This window comes from Alexandromys fortis, unplaced genomic scaffold, assembly GCF_014885135.2.
Source record: "Alexandromys fortis isolate MF-2015 unplaced genomic scaffold, M_Fortis_MF-2015_v1.1 scaffold_250, whole genome shotgun sequence".
In the NCBI taxonomy this organism is placed as follows: domain Eukaryota; kingdom Metazoa; phylum Chordata; class Mammalia; order Rodentia; family Cricetidae; genus Alexandromys; species Alexandromys fortis.
The window spans coordinates 286,788-303,122 of NW_026068128.1; the positions used below are offsets into that span (position 1 = coordinate 286,788).

A 16,335-nucleotide genomic window follows, 5' to 3' on the forward strand; every position below is an offset into this window, starting at 1 on the left:
AGGTTAGGGCTTAGTATGGGAATGCCCAGAACCCACAGACAGATGCTTAGACTCAGGGCTTAGACTCCCTCAAATGAGGAGGGCGGAGTTAAACTGGTAGTGTGTGCAGAAGAAAAGAAGATCCCTGGATGAGTGGCAGATAATCCTTACTCAGGTGTCCTGGAAACTGAGTCTTTCTTATGACACTTCTGTAAAATCTTGCTAGAATTTTCTGGTGGCATAACAGGAATGTGACCAGGAAGACCTTGACATGAAAACAGGGGTGACAAGGCCAGCAGTCTGCCTTCCATCTAGCCCCACGTGGAACCCGGATATGAGCTGATCATTTGCCATGTGTAAGCATGGCATTTGCTCCCTCAGTAGTTTACCACCAGAGAAGGGAAGGCAGGGTGGTCCCCAGCCTGTCCCGCCTCAGCCAAAGCCCTGCCTGACTCCATAAGAATGCTTTATGTTCTGAACACTGAGGATTTCGGTGAGGAGCCAATCAAACCCTGAAGCAGAGCAATTAGTAAGTACTGAAAAGGACAGCATTCATGCTCCCTCCTGAGCCAGGGTGGTGCCAGGAAGGAATTCATTGATCTGTAAGGCAGTCAACAACTTCCATGTGCAGCGGCTGCCAATACCTGCTCTTCTACCCACCCCAGGGCTAAAAGCACAGAAGAAACGTGCGACCCCCCCCCCCTTCGGTTCTGAAAACCACACAGGAGACGTACGCAATTTTAAAGTCATCTAATGCTAATCCCTAACGCTTCTCAATATATTACAAATTAGTGCAATGTCCCCCAGTCATTGGAATTACTTGGTTACATTTGACTGAATTTTTAACCTAAAACTGGTTTCAGAGACATGGCATCAGGCCAGTGCTCAGTATTAACTGAGGAATGAAGTCAGGGCACACACAACCATGGAAGAACACTGTTGCATTCTAATTAGGTTATAGTTCTAAACTCCCTTCAGATTCTTCTATTTTTAAATCTATTGAATTTTAAAGTATTCATTTTTACTATTTTTCGTCATGTGTGTGTATGCGCACGCATGTGTTTGCATGTGCATGCTTGTATGCTCACATGAGTGCAGGTGTCTGCATAGGTGAGAGGCATCAGATCCCTCCGGAACCAGAGTAACAGGTAGTGATGTTCCCAACACAGGAGCCAGGAACCAAACCTCTACAAGAGCAGCACATACCTCAACCACTGCGCCATCTCTTCAGCCACATCCTTTATCAATAACTACACTTTTAAAATTATTTTAAATATCCTACTGGAAGTATACTTAAACTGTCTAAGTATAACTGGAAGTATATAATAATATACCATATATGATATAATATAATATATATTATATAAGTATTACTGGAAGTATATAATAATACTTAAAGACTGGCGGCTGGTCTTGAACTTTCTGTCCTCCTGCCTCAGTCTCTCTGGTGTTAAGACTGCAGGAGTATACTCCCTTGCCTAGCTATGGATTGAAAACTGAATCAAATGGATGGAAACCCTTGAAGAAGGGGCCTTTGGGAGCTCTCCCCGCTTGCACACACAAATGAAGACAGTGGCCTTGCCATCCCAGAGGAACAAAGGCTCCCCAGCCCTGGCAGCCTCCTGAATGACAGAAACCAGCCTCCCTTTCAAAATCATCTTCTAGGCAACTTGGAGAAAGGCCTCTAGAGTCAGGGAACGAAACCTACCCTAATCTACAAACAAAACTTGCTTTGATGTTGCCAAGCAGGCCTGCCTCCCTTTTCAATGGCGGCTTATCGGCAGCTGCATCTCCATTAAGCACTTAGTCAGCAACCATTAGGGGGCCCAGTTCTGCACCAGGTGCCTCTCCAGAGAGGACTGAAAGAAAGGAGCACAGGCCTTGCCCTCCTTGCCACAGACAGACAGAGGCAGGCAGACACACACACACACACACACACACACACACACACACGCACACACACGCACACGCAATCTCTCTAGCATGCAAAGGTGGGGGAGGGGGCGCTCTGGGACTGTGGGTGCTGGACTTGAGGTAACACTTCATCTCTCTACCATCCCTGCTGTTTGGCAGTGAGAGGACCAGGAAGACTCCACAGCTTTTTGGCGCCTCATTAATTTCTGAATCCCCCGCCCCCCTCAAACTGGTCTTCCCTTCCATGACAGTGGGGGCTAGTTCCATGACAATTTTTCTGGCTAGGCTAAAAGTGACAGGGGGGGACCAGAGTTTGTGGATCAAAGATGTCCAAGATTCCAACTGCACCTCTTTCATGCAGGCCGGAGCACCCTCTGCATACTCCAATAACCTATCAAGACACCGTGTATACATCTAGATCAAAGGAGCAGACTGCCCGAGAAGCTCAAGTGGAAACCAGCACTTGGGTACATCCCTGTGGCCCAGGACACCATGCAGATGTGCTCTGAGCCCTCAGCTCTAGCCACCTCTGCCAGAATCCTCCATCCATGGAGAGCACTCAGTAACCTACACTGTCACTTTCCACGCCTCCCTACAGCCAGTCCTAGTGACAAAGGGGAACAAGCCACAAATAGGAGGTTAGGGGAGGGAGGCTGAGAAAGTTCCCAGAACAGCCTGCTTGTGTGTGGCCAACTGTTCAGAACCAGGATGTTGGACATGCCAGCAGGAAGAAACACATCCTTTGTGGAGTACTTGTTGAGAACACCAGTGTAACCGTCAGCACCTCCACAATAACATTCATGAGAGCCAGATCTGGGACGGACAGGGGCTTCTCTGCTTTCACCTGTGAAGCGACTGAAGACCCGGGGCCGGCCTCAGCCTAACAGAACCTGGGGAGTCAAAGTGAGCTTGGAGCTCATAGTGCTATCCTCCAGAACCCCTCCATCTGGAGTCAGGAAGGCAGAGAAGCTGACACACCTGGAGCAGCCACACGAGCCACAGGCATGGTAGACTAGCTCACTGAGCCCTCAAAGAGCCCTACAAGCAAGGGAGCGCTGGGGTTCAGAGAAGTGAAGGAACTCGCACAAACCCACACAGCTAGTAACTGAATTAAAAAAAAAAAAAAAACAGAATGAGAATTCAAAGTCCATGTTTTACCAGCACCTATGGAGGAAAATGAAACACACAGACCTAGACAGACAGATGAGGATGAAGAGATGGAGATGGACAGACGGCTTCACAGGAAAACATACACAGTTATCCCCCAGAGCCAACCACAGGGTAGAGAAGACAGCATGCGGCCCACAATGTCCTTCTCCATCACTGCCTACAGCATGACTCACCTGAACTCCCCTAACTGTGGACATCCTCGTGGGGGACTGAAAGCTGCTATTTCCACAGTTGCAGAGAGAAAAACAAACAAACAATAATAATAAAAACCCTGCTTTCCTGGGCTTCCTCCAGCTCCCAGTCTCCAGCCACCGGCACAAGGAGCATCCATCCTCACAGGGACCAGCATCCTCCCTCCAGATCCAAGCCACGCTAGCCACCTCCAGGGCCACTAAAATTCCCCCAGAGTAGTTAGATGCCGGCCCCTTGTATATCAGCCACCTTGGTGGTCACTAGCAGAACCGGCGACTTGCCACCGGTGTTCCTTTCAGCCTTCCTCACTAGCACTTTGCCCAACCAGGCCCAGTACCTTCTGCCCTGAAATCTAAAAAGAGAGAACTTCCAGCTAGAATCCTAAACCCAGAAGGGAACTAGGTCCACAACCCCAAATTAGTTCAGACACAGCTGATGACTCTCCCTGGGGATTTTTGTTGTTTGTTTGTTTGTTTTTAATACAAAATCTCAGTCTGGCTGGTTTGGAACACCCTATATGGCTGGGACCTCCCAAGAGGTGGGGTTAAGGCCAGCAGCACCATCTCAGGCAGCCTTTCCATGCGGATTCTAGCTAGACGCATCTAACTGCCTCTTGCTTGGTGGCACCTTTGATGTAAGGTAGAGTACACCAGGAGTTCAGGGTCATCCTCAGTCATGATGTCCCGACCAAGATCCGTGCAGGCTGTTGCTGCAAAGTCCTCAGTTCCCAGCAGCAAGGGTCTTTATATCATGTGACATATGCTCCAAGAAATAGTAACAGAACTGGCTTTCAAGAAAAGGAAGGGGAAAGGTTGAATGATTGATTTAACTAACATGTCTTGTTCCAGCAGCTCCCATGGCACCATGGGGAATCTAGCTCCCACCAGCTATGTTACTAACTTTCAGCAGTGACCAGGCATGCACACAAGTCACCTGCCATATTATAGACTTCACAGCCTCACACTCAACCATCACGGGAGGCACAGCTAACTTCCTGACAATCAGGGACACCTCTGCTCTACCTAAAGGCCCAGCAAGGCAGGATCCTCTCTGCCCTAGCTGTGACAAGACATGGCATATGCCATCCCTGAACAGTCACCATGGCATGGCTGTCTGACTTGTGTACACTGTGAGGCCAATGCTGCTCAGATCACCTACTGTTAACAGAAGAGGCTGGGCTGAGTGTTTTGGGGAAGCAGAGGAGAATGAGTGCTGTGAAGGCCGCTGTAAATGCCCTACAGAGTTGGGACACACCTAGGCACCCTCCAAACGCCTTTGCACAAGTGTCTAGTGGCCTCCGAGCTCACAAATGTACAATTTGCAAGCTAAGGAAAGAACTAGAACTGTTAATAATAGAAGAGGAAGCTACTGTAGCAAAGAACTCATTTCAAGACCAGGCATTATGACAAAAAGTTCCTTCAGAGGCACAAACTGAGACCTCTATGGCTAAAGGTCATACAAAGAACTTCCAGGCAGTGAGCCTCGCCCCATCTCACCCCCAGCAAAAAGCTAAGAAATTAGCTTCAACAAGGATCCTCAAGTTGACAAAACCACCCAGAAGGGCCAAGAAGGAAAAGCCCAGCTCCAAAGAGGCTGCAGCATAAAGTCGACTCCAGCAAAGATGGTGACCTCCCATAGCGGTACAGACGGAGTCCATCAACTACCGTCCACATTATAAACTCAGCCACCTGACCAGGAGGCTACCAGAGGTTCCCTCAAGGTCGTCTCAGTTGGTCTGTCAATCATACTCAGACGACAGCCCTCCACAACCGTCAACTCAATAATGCACACAAACAATACCACTTCCAAATACTTTTCCTAAGCAGAGAGTGCTTTCGTGCCGGGGGCTTTTATCGTGAAAATTAGCGTGACAGTTTGTACTGCTATGCCACATTCTCTCACGACATCTTCTTTAAACCTGCAATGTGATTTGCTTTTGTCCAAAGAGTGTTACTTTTGATTCTTAGTGTAACCCACGTATTACTAGTTAGAATTTGTCAACATCACCCCCACACCCCCACCCCCTGCTGCAACCAAGTGATAGCTGCATGCTGCATGTCTGCCACTGAACTCTCAGACTGGAGTGACAGTGACAACGGGATCATGCATACTCACAGCAAGACGGCAAAGGTCTTCAAATCCAACCGAATGGTGGAAACTATGCTTTGTAATCTTTATAGTCAACCAGATCCTGGTTGTGTTTTTAAATATATCCAGTACAATATTGAGTCCGGAGCAGAAGGGCTGCTTGCTGACCTGGTAAGCTAGGCCTACTCCTCCTATTGTGATGTCTAGTAAGCTAGCTGCACTCCTCCTAGGGTGGTTTAGAGTCTTTGGGGGTCAGAAGGATCTTCCCTTGCACCTTTTAGACCAGAACTGAGAGAGCAAAGTGCCGGGATTTCTGGCCACAAACTCCACCACACATCTAGGGCCAATGAAGGTCACCATCCTGATGTCACTGCTGTGTGCAACCTCCAAGACAAGAAGTGGTTCAGGGGACCTGTTTGGGGGTGAGGGGTTGAATATTAGGAAGCCGGTCAGATCCCATTCCAACATGAGAATACTGAACTAGTGAAAGCCTGCACAAACCCTCAATCAATTCATGAATTAAATAAATGAATAAATAAATGCCCTCAACAAAACCATGGTTAAAAAAAATAAATTAGTAAATAAAGAAACTTCCTGAGATCACCTAATCAGCCTTGAAAAGCAACAAACAAGCTATAAAACTAACCTGATTTAAATAGATCAATTCTCAAGAAGGTACAAGGTGTATCAATCAATGTTTTCTGCGCCTACTAATCTCTATCTAACCACAGGACACATGATTCTACAGACAGTCTCAATTGCAAAACCTCCATGGGCTGTCTTTAAACTCTGCTGCATGGGAAAGGGTCACTATCAGTCTATCACTGGTAGGGGAGGTGCCACTATGAAGAGCAACCATTTTGCACCAAGCTGTGCAAAGAACCAAAGCCCCAACATTAGTGAGTCTACATCAGAGGCACCAGGGTTGTTTTCTTTTAACAGTGGCAATGCTTTCACAATCACTAGGGCTACATTACATAATCTCTACTTCTAGAGTCAAAAAGGAATTAAACACCTACAATCCATAATTATGACATAAGTTACAGTGAACTGGACAGGTGCTGTGATCTTATAATAAAAGAATTCCTTGTAGTGAAAACGATCCACCTCATAAACAACACTTAAAATGGTTCTATCTAATGTTTCTAAATTGAAACTTTCCCTCAAAAGAGACAGACAGGAAACAAGATGACTCCGTAAGGTGTGAGCCACATGAGAGTCTAACTTTGTATTTCCAGCATCCGTGTTTAAACAAAGAAACAAAAAAGCCAGAAAGACAGGTATGACAATGAGTGTCTATAATCCTAGCACTGAGGCAGTGCAGGCAAGAGAATCACATCAGTTCTTGCTGAACTGACTGCCTCTCACTTATGTATACAACTACACGCACAGCTTCAAGAAAGCACGCGTACATGTACGCATGCCTGCACACACATGCAAACATGCTCACAGAGACAAGTGAATAATGCAAAGTAGGTGTGTCAATTGTATTGCTTACGCTCATTATGAGTATCTGTCCCTCACATGTTTGGCATGCCATCTCTGTACAGAACTTTTGTGACTACCAATTCTTAAGAGGATTCACCTTAAACACAGCAAATCACCAAAAGGTCACGTGGAGCCGGGCGGTGGTGGCGCACGCCTTTAATCCCAGCACTTGGGAGACAGAGGCAGGCGGATCTCTGTGAGTTCAAGACCAGCCTGGTCTACAAGAGCTAGATCCAGGACAGGCTCCAAAACCACAGAGAAACTCTGTCTCCAAAAACCAAAAAAAAAAAAAAAAAAAAAAAAAAAAAAAAAAAAAAAGGCACGTGGCCCCTGATTAAACATAGCTGCCTATATCCCTAAGTAGAAGTCTAGTCTATCTTTGTAGAGAGTACTTAAAAGAGGAGCAAGAGGCAGAGGCAGTAGCTGCACAATTTAGCTGCCTTCAAAGTGCATTCATTACATCTGGACCCAGAAGCCAAATCTGATTCACCCTGAGGTGTGAGCACTTTGGACATACTGTGCAAGATGCTGCTTCCATCTTTGCCAAGTCTAAACCATGCCAAGCATGCTCAAGCCTCCAATACTGTGCAGGATACTTGGTTCTCTGAGTTGTCCTCTGCTGAAGAAACACCACAATCTCTGCCTTCTAAGGACGGCGGTGGTAGGGGTTTCCCTATTGTGTAGCTATGTATGCCCAACCTATTCAGAAGTAACTGGACCTACATACCAAGCACATGAAGGAAAGAGTACCTAACTCCTTGTGTCGGTCAATGGAAGGCACCCTCTCCTCCAGCTATGTAACAACTTGAGATGACATTCACTTCTGCAGGAACCATGCCTATGAACCGCTGGGCTCTCATGGTCAACAAAGCTGCTGAGTCTGGTGTTTATGTCTGCATTAAGCCGGAACATCTAGACCATGTTCTTCCCTAGGTGACCCTACTCTTCCAGCACTGGCAGATTCCTTTCTGCATTCTGAGTCAAGAACATAGGTGCAAAGGCAAGACACTATAAGGCCAGGCACTAAAGGCAGCATAGCCAACCCCCATAAAAGGCTCTCCTCACTTCACCTGCTCTCACCCTTGGGTCTTAAGCAGCTGCAATTCAGATCAGTCTCTGTATTCAGCCCATAAAATGTGTCTATTTTTAACAAGGAGACATGATTAAATCATATCAAATGTCTTGTTTACTACATTAACCTCAGTTTCTGCTTAATGTGCTTCTCAAAGAAAAAGAGGACAGCTTGCCTGGAATGGCCAGGTTTTAGTGAGCCTATGCTGGGTACTAGAGATCTCCACTAGGGAAAAGCCAGGCTTTTCAGCCCATATTTAAAGGGGTTACAGACTCACGAGTGAGCCATAGAATTGAATGTAAGCCTTGGAATACAAGCTCAGACACAAGCACTTCCCCTTCAAGTTCCCCAAAAAGATATAAAGAATAATATTTGTATTTAGGAGGCAGAATCAAAAGTTTGTTAGTTCAAGACCAGCCTGGGCTATATAGCAAGTTCCCATTCATCCTAAGCTGTACAGTGAGATGGAAAGGGAAGAAGGTACAGAAGACATCATAGGATCGTCTTTGTTTTATAGAAAACTTTTATTTTAGGCATAAGCTGGGAGGGGGGCCTCAGATGTGCTCTTAGACGTGAAGGTGACCTGGATGCAGTGCTGGCCTGTGATCCTGCTGATGACCAGGGCTGCTGCAGCGGATCTGGCTAGCTAGGTGGGTGTCTCCTCCCATCCCCATTGCTCCCCTATGCCGCACACTTAAGTGAACCATCTCCCCAGACAAAGGAGTTACCTGCCTACCCTCCAGAGTATTCCAAGCTACTCCCCTGCTAGAACCTCCAGCCAAGGTCTCAGCATATTGTACTCGATTATCACAGGGCCCAAGGAAAGCTCACAGAACAGCCAGGCTTTAAGGCTTCTCCTAGACACAGCCTAAAGCAATGTGATAGTGTATATACAACACCCAATTTTGTCCGGCTTTTATAATGTTTTAAGATGTATTTATTTTTATTTTACGACTGAGTGTTTTGCCTACAAGAGAGAGGGCTGAATCCCCAAAATTGGAGTTACTAATGGTTATGAGGTTATGAGAATAGAATTTGGGTCATCTACAAGAGCAACAAGTGCTCTTAACCTCTGACCCATCTCTCCAGCCCCTCCACCAGCTTTCTTAGCAAAGGAGAGAGTGCAGCACATTACGATCTGTTCATTACACACAGACTAACCCCACCCCAACAATCCCACGGAGCACCTGTCTATGGAGAGCCTGCAACAATCCCACGGAGCACCTGTCTATGAGCCTGCAACCACAATTCCTGATCGATTGAAGGCCAGTGACCTCCCGACCTTGGCTCCCCTCTGACAACACAGCCAAGGTGCAGAGTCACTATGAACAGTCCAGGAGAGCCAATTCCATGAAGACTTGTTCAGTGTCTGTGAACCACAGCAGGTACTCAGGAAGCGAGAGAGCCTTCCTCCTACCTGCCTGCCACCTTGTCTCTTCAGGTGGGCCACACACACAGCACTCAATCAACAGAAGCCACATAAAAACTATTATCATCTTTGTGGCTTATGAAAAGCTGTAATTCTCCTTCCTATTTTACCAAAAGCCACCTGAAGTCACCTGTTCTCAAACACGACCCACATAAGCCGTGGAAGCTGCCGGTAGGTAGGAGAGAGGAGCCTTCCTCATTAGGAGGGAAAAACAAAGCAGTTCTAATGTGCACACACACGCCTAAATCCACCCACCCAATGCCTTCAGAAATGCCCGCAGGAGGAAGAAATTTCCTCGAATGTTCTGTGGCTGAGAACACCTGGGGTTTCGGGATGGGTGATAATGGAAAATTTACCATAAACAGGGAATGTGAATGAGCTCGGAAAGCCTTTCAGGAAGGGAGGAAAACGCAGCCTTCCGACCCAGGGTCAGGTAGGCAAGGACGGCAGCTTCCGCCAAGCAGGGAAATACAGGTAAAAAGATTGGGCCTGTGGAACTTTTGTTTTCTACACATCCAGCACCCAGGATGGCCCTGGTCAGAAGGCTGTTTGGCTTCTGGCTACCATGGTGTTTTTTCTTTCTTGACAATTCACTTCCCTAACAGGCACAGTGCCAACTCAAATGAGACTCGGAGCATTGAAAAGCCCTTCAGGTAAACAGTGTGATAAGCTAAACTGAAAAACTAGACAATGTTTTTGGACTATGAGGTAGTTGCTATGGAGACAGTTGCTAATTAACTGCTTTCAAGCAGGAGAACAAAGGGCTCAGGGCAGGCAGGCCTCTGTATCTCCTCGCGAGCGATGCAGCAAGCTTGCGCAACAGCACCTCGCTCATATCTGGAATACCTGAGACCTGGCTGGGCTGCTTCATGCCTGGGGAATTGACAAAAGTGCATTTTCTTCATCTTGACCTGGATTAACAGCACCTGGCCACCAGATCCTAGCAGGGAAGCAAGCTGCACAGCGGAAACAGGATTCAAGGGTACCCAAAAAAAAAAAAAACCTAGCCCTTTCCCATTGCTGCCTGGAGACAATAGAGAAGTGTTTGAATGAGGGGTGGGCAGAAACTTTTTTTTTTTTTTTTTTGTGGTTTGGTCCTGGGGTTGGACCAGAACTTTGCACATACATGTTAAGCACGCATTATTTCATGGAGCTATGTCCACCAGATAAATGCATGAGAGTGTCAATAATTTGTGTGCATATGTGTGTTTCTAACATGCCTGCATTTATTGAGGCCGTAAGTCTACATTAGGTGCCTTCTTCTACTTCACTGCCATGTTTTTTTAGACAGGGTCTTTTACTGCATATGGAACCCACTAATTTGGCCTGACTGGCTGCTCAGAGAGCCCACCGAATCTGCCTGTCACTACGCTCCAGCACGGGGGTTACAGACATGTGCGACTGGCCCTATCTTTTGTATAGGTGCTGCGAATCCAAATCTGGCTCCCATGCTTGTACAATAAGCACTTATCCACTGCGGTGTCACCTCAGTGCCCGTCCCCAGATCACTTGTAAATGGTAAGCTTGACTTTTCATGCTTCGATGGGGGGGGGGGGGGAGATTTCAAAACAGAGATAATAAATCTCTCCTCATTTTGATTCAACTTCCCTGCAGAAAAGTGTCTAGATATAACTCAAAAATCAACAATAAAACCCATAAACACACCATACTCTTGAGCCCTAACATTATACACACTCAATAAACAAGCACAAAAGTGCTACTGACACAAGGGTGCCTCATCACTGGCTCTGCCCTCCCCCATCACAGTCCCGAGACAGCAACGCTCAGTTCTCAAGGGCTGGTCTTGCCCCTCAGCCCTTTACCGAATTAGCACATCACCTCATCACTGCTAGTGACCAGAAGGGCTTGGAAGGGCTTCGAATGACTCTTGATACCTCCACCGAGACCCAAGTAGTTGTTGATGCCACGTTACAAGAAACCTATCTTCATCAAATAAGTGTCATTACTGCCCAGTAAGCTCTGCCTCCGAGAACACATCAAGCATTCCTCGTATTCTTAAAAATCTCAGATCAATGCAAGCTGGGGTATCCGCCTTCATTACCAGAGGCAGAATCTGGACTAAGCAGGCCATGATTCTCAGAGACACAATAAGAATTCTCAGCTGGATTCCGGGGCATCCAGGTCCATAAACAACCTTAGGAAAGCAGGAGGGTGTTCCGGCATGGCTGAGATCTCCCCACGTGCAGGAGCTCAAAATGCAGACATGCTGGGTCACACCCAGGTTCTCGGGATGCTATCTTTGCAACACCAGCCCCTTTGAGCTCTGGCTTCCACATTTACAACAGACAGCAGTTTCGGAGAGTCACTGAGCTAGCTGAGAGCTTACTACAGTCCCCAGTCTCTCCATTTATTAACTGCTTTCCTTCCCAACAGCATAAAACTGCTACAGACTTTAATTCCTTAGAAAGAGGGAAAAGGTCCTGTGACGGGACTCGTGACCCTTTCTGCCCATAGCACCACTGACCGTGTCCACAGTTTGAACTGTGGACACTGAAGCTAATGTCACACCCAGGCTGGGCTGCTGGTACAAACTGGGTCTGTTCTTGTGAGAGCAAGGAGTTAACTTGTTCTGCAGCAGGCAGCTTTTTAATAAGGCTTGCAGCCCAAGCCCCTCCCTGCCTGGGTTAAATTTCATCAGCCAGTGCCCAGGGGCATCTCACCTCCTCTCATTTCAGCTTCCTCTGCTCCTTCCAGACTGTCCCCCATCCGTCCATCCATCCACATGCTCAAAAGAACTTGCCAGCCATGACAACTGTGGCAAACATGGCATGCTGATGTAGAGAACACAAAACTCAACTGCTCCCAGCTCACAAGAGGTTCATCGGCTAGGGTCACTGACAGAGGCCCCTCCAAAACCTAGGAGAAAGGGCTAGAGAGATAGCTTAGTGGGCAAAGACTCCTGCAAGCTTGACAACCTGACCTCAGTGCCCCAGAACACATACGGTAGAGAGAACTGACTTCCACGAGTCATCCTCTGAACCCCACACAAGAGCTGTGGCAAGTGCCTTCCTCCAACAAATAAGTAAATGAAATTAAAAAAAAAAAATCTATGAGAAGCCAGTCATGGTGATGCATGCCTGTAATATGGATACCTGGGAGGCTGAGGCAGAAGGATTAAGAGTTCGAAGCTGCGTACCAAAGTGGAGACCAGCCTAGGCTACAATGAGATTTGGTCTCAAAAAGTAAACAAAACAGTGAGATTAGCTTTATGTAACAAGTACAGGTGCTCACGGGCAGAGGTGGAAACCTGGACGGTGAGAAGTCCTACCAGCCTTCCTAGAGGAAAAACTGTGGCTGTCAGGACACTCCTCCTTTTTGTACCACCACGAATGTTCACCATGTTCCCTCCCTGGATCCCAGTCTGTACGATCAAGGGGGATCAGTACTGCGGGTAGGGGTTGGGGGTAGAAGAGCTGGCATCAGTTAACATATCAGGATACATTATTCCCCACTCCTACTCACACCTAATTCTCTGGCTTGGCTGCCTCTCACACTGAGTTCACTCTCTGGTCTGGACCAGAACACACAGGGACAATAACCGCGTCTCCCAAAAGCCACCTCTGATGGTAAGAGAACAATCCCCATGCAAAAGCTTGTTCATCTGCCCTTCTGTCCAAAGTGGCCATGAAGATGCCACCGCTGCTCAACAGAAATCTCTAGACTGAAATAAACTGAGGTCTGAGATCATAGAGTAAGCAGGAACCCTAGATGGGAAGCCAGGCTCTGGCTCATCACTCTCAGACATGGTGACTACAAGCCTTTCAGGGCAGAGCCAGCCCAGGTCTGCAGGTAGAAAACAATCCCTCCACTTAATTCAACACAGTGTCTTCACCTGACCCATGGCTCACCCACTGCCCATCTCGGGCATCAACAAACTAGTGAACTGTGCTGAGGAGATTCCTGACAGCCACCGTGTACAGCTCCCCCAGGTCTTCCCAGTTCATCCAGCCCCGGAAAACCCCAGAAAAGGGACTGGTATCAAATCAGATTTTTAAAAAAGAAAGGGAAAAAATTCCCTGCAGCACCTAGAAATTTCCCTACTTTCAAAACAACCAGCATTTTCAGCCGCCTACTTCTGCCATCTAGTGTATCTACACACGGGATTCCAGATGGAATGAACCATTGTTTCCACCCGACTTGACAAGTAACCTCAAGACAGAGACTTATGTCACACACAGCTGTCAGAGTAAAGGGCTCGGCGGTCCTGTTTCAAACCGCAACGTGTCTGTCGTGTTAAGGACATAGCCCCGTCTCTCCACCTCTCTAAACAGTTTATTCTGCTGATTGAAAATAAATGACAACCCTTCTTGTCTTACAGCTGTTGGACTAAGGGATATAGTATCTAAAAAGGCGAATGTAAATTAAATTATAAAGCATTATGAGAGTTATGTTTGGGGGAGCTGTTTTCTGTAATAACACAGACAAGACAGACAGACAAAATCTGATTGGAGGGGGGCTTGAAGTTAAGCATGAGGGAGCATACCTACAATCCCAGCACTCAAGAGGGAAGGAAGAAAGAAACACGAAGATTTGTGGGAATAAAAGTCAACCAGCTGGGAATTCAATTGGCAATAACGGACTCAAAACATCTGAATTAGGAGGGTCAAGAAATATGAAAAATATGCCCTTTTCAAACAGATTTTTCTTTTAAGTTTTTTTGTTGTTGTTGTTAATTGTGTGCCTATATGTGGGTATGCGCATGTGAATGCAGTACCCACAGAGGCCAGAGAGGGCATCAGATCCCCTTGGGGCTGGAATGACAAGCAATTGTGAGCTGCCTGGCCTGGGTGATGTGAAACAGTATCAGGCCCTCCGCCCAACCAGTAGGTGCTTTTAGCAGCTGAGCCAGTCTCCAGCCCTTAAATGACATTTTAGCTGCAGTGATTGATACCTGTGAAAGGAGAGGCACAAACACACTTTTCATGGTTGTTTTAAAATTTAAGTAATTTAAAATTTAAACTTAAATAAATTACATTATATAAAGAAAAAGCAAAGCTAGCACAGAGTTATTTTTAATTTGAAAGTGAGACCTGCAAGTAAATTGCAAGCAAACCGTGGGTAAGCATTTCTCATAAACCTGTGTTCTCGGGTCATAGTCTGCCTTTAGCAGCCACCCAACGAGAACACGACTGTACCTCAGGACCGCCCATCTTTCTACTCTCGACACGGCACCAGCGAACAAATCACCAGGTTTGTGTTTCTGTTTATTGCTTACAGGAGAGGAAGGAATGAAAGAGGAAAGAAAAGTAATTCCGTTGCTGAGTCTCCATCTGGACTCCCTCCCGCTCAGTGTGATGGGACTGTCCTAGGACATTAATCACTACCACCACAGCAACTCAAGCTCCTTTTATGGAGACGGAGCATCTAGAGTCTCGCAGCATCTGAAGGAAAAGGGGAGTAGAGCTGCGTTTGTGCCAAGCTCTGTAAATGTAAGATCTGTTTCCCTCCAGGAAGCACACAGAGCACCCTGCTTTCAACGTACCAAAAGCCTTTCCTGGTTTGCTTGTTTCAAGAAATGCACCGACTAGTTCCAATTCCCTCCATGCATGGAGCTCCGAGATCCTACTATGTGAGGACCAGTGCCTTGTATCTGATGGGAGAAATACAATCAGATTCTAGCCATTAAAGAAGACAGCTTACCCCCGACTTGAACCCTAGTAAGGAGCTGGGTTAACAGCTCAGTGGTGTGTTATCAAAGTAAGTCAAGTTGCAGTAGAGTTAACGAAACATGCCAGACAACACGAGGACTCTTGAGTCTGGAGGAAAGAGAGCAAAGGAAGGCGAGGTGGTCTGGAAGGGGCTGGTGGAAGTGGAACTGGAAGCCAGAGGCTTTCATCACAGGAAGCTGAGAGCTTTCCAGGAGAGGCAGTATAGCTCCCAATCAGCAATCAAGCATCTATGGAAGGGGATGTTATACACCAGCTGAAGTCAAGGTACAGGATGGGAGCATGGAATGAACAGAAACAAGGTGAGCGGTGCTGAGGCCACCAGGATAGGAGCATAAGGTGATAACAGGCACAGTACTTCTCCGCCACTACCTTTTTGAAACAAGGTCTCACTATGGCATTGAGCTCAGAGGTCTACCTGTCTCTCCCTCCAAATGCTGGGATTCAAGGCAGATACCACCACAAGACTATCTACTGACCCCACTATCTAATGAAAGGAGTCACTTTAATTTTTTATCCTATTTGCAAGGATACGCACAGCCAGAAGATTACTCCTGTATCAAGCAACTTGGACTTGGGTGGTAAACCTCTAAGGGGAAATGAGCATACAATGTGTGCCCCAGGGAGAAACATGAGCCTGGTGTGGTGGCCTACTCTTGCAATCCCAGCACTCAAGAGGTTGAGAGAGACAGGAGGAACTGTGATGAGTTCTAGTACAGCCTGGGATACACAGCAAGTTCCAGGCTAGCCAAGAATACATGGCAAACCCTACAGCAAAAAGGGCAAAAAGATGGCTCAGAGATTAAGATGCCTTTAAAGAAGACCAGAGTTCCGTTTTAGGCACTCTTATCCGGTGGTTTACAATTTTGGGGGGATTTGACACCCTTGGCTTCTGTGGGCACCCACATGAACATGCCCCATACATACACATAGACACAAATAAATTCAAAAATAAAAAGCAAAAAGGAGGAGGAGGAGACTCAAGGATTAACTACATCTTCCAAGGGGGCTGAGTCGGCCAAGAAGTTTCCAAAAAAGGAATAGACAGGGGCCAGCAAGGAGGATGGGCAGGTAAGTGTCTGCTGTGAAAACCTGCTAGTGTCAGCGCAACTCCAGAACTCTGTACAGATACAGAGCGGGATCTGATGGATCAGGCTTCTCGGGGCGGGGAGGGGCGGGGCAGGGAGACCCAGAAAGGCAGAACAGCCGGGGAACTTGTACTTCAGCGAGTCTGAAAGTCATCACCAAATGGCAGAAACAAGGGAAACTCTGTCTACACGGTAGAAGGGGAGAACCAGCTCCCCCAAAGTTGTCCC

General features: G+C 47.0%; 1 protein-coding gene across 6 annotated transcripts in view; it reads right to left on the minus strand.

Moving 5' to 3' along the window:
* Positions 1 to 16,335, minus strand: part of Tead1 (TEA domain transcription factor 1) — a 232,370-nt gene that overhangs the window by 110,124 nt on the left and 105,911 nt on the right. The gene's annotated exons all lie outside the window — the stretch shown is intronic.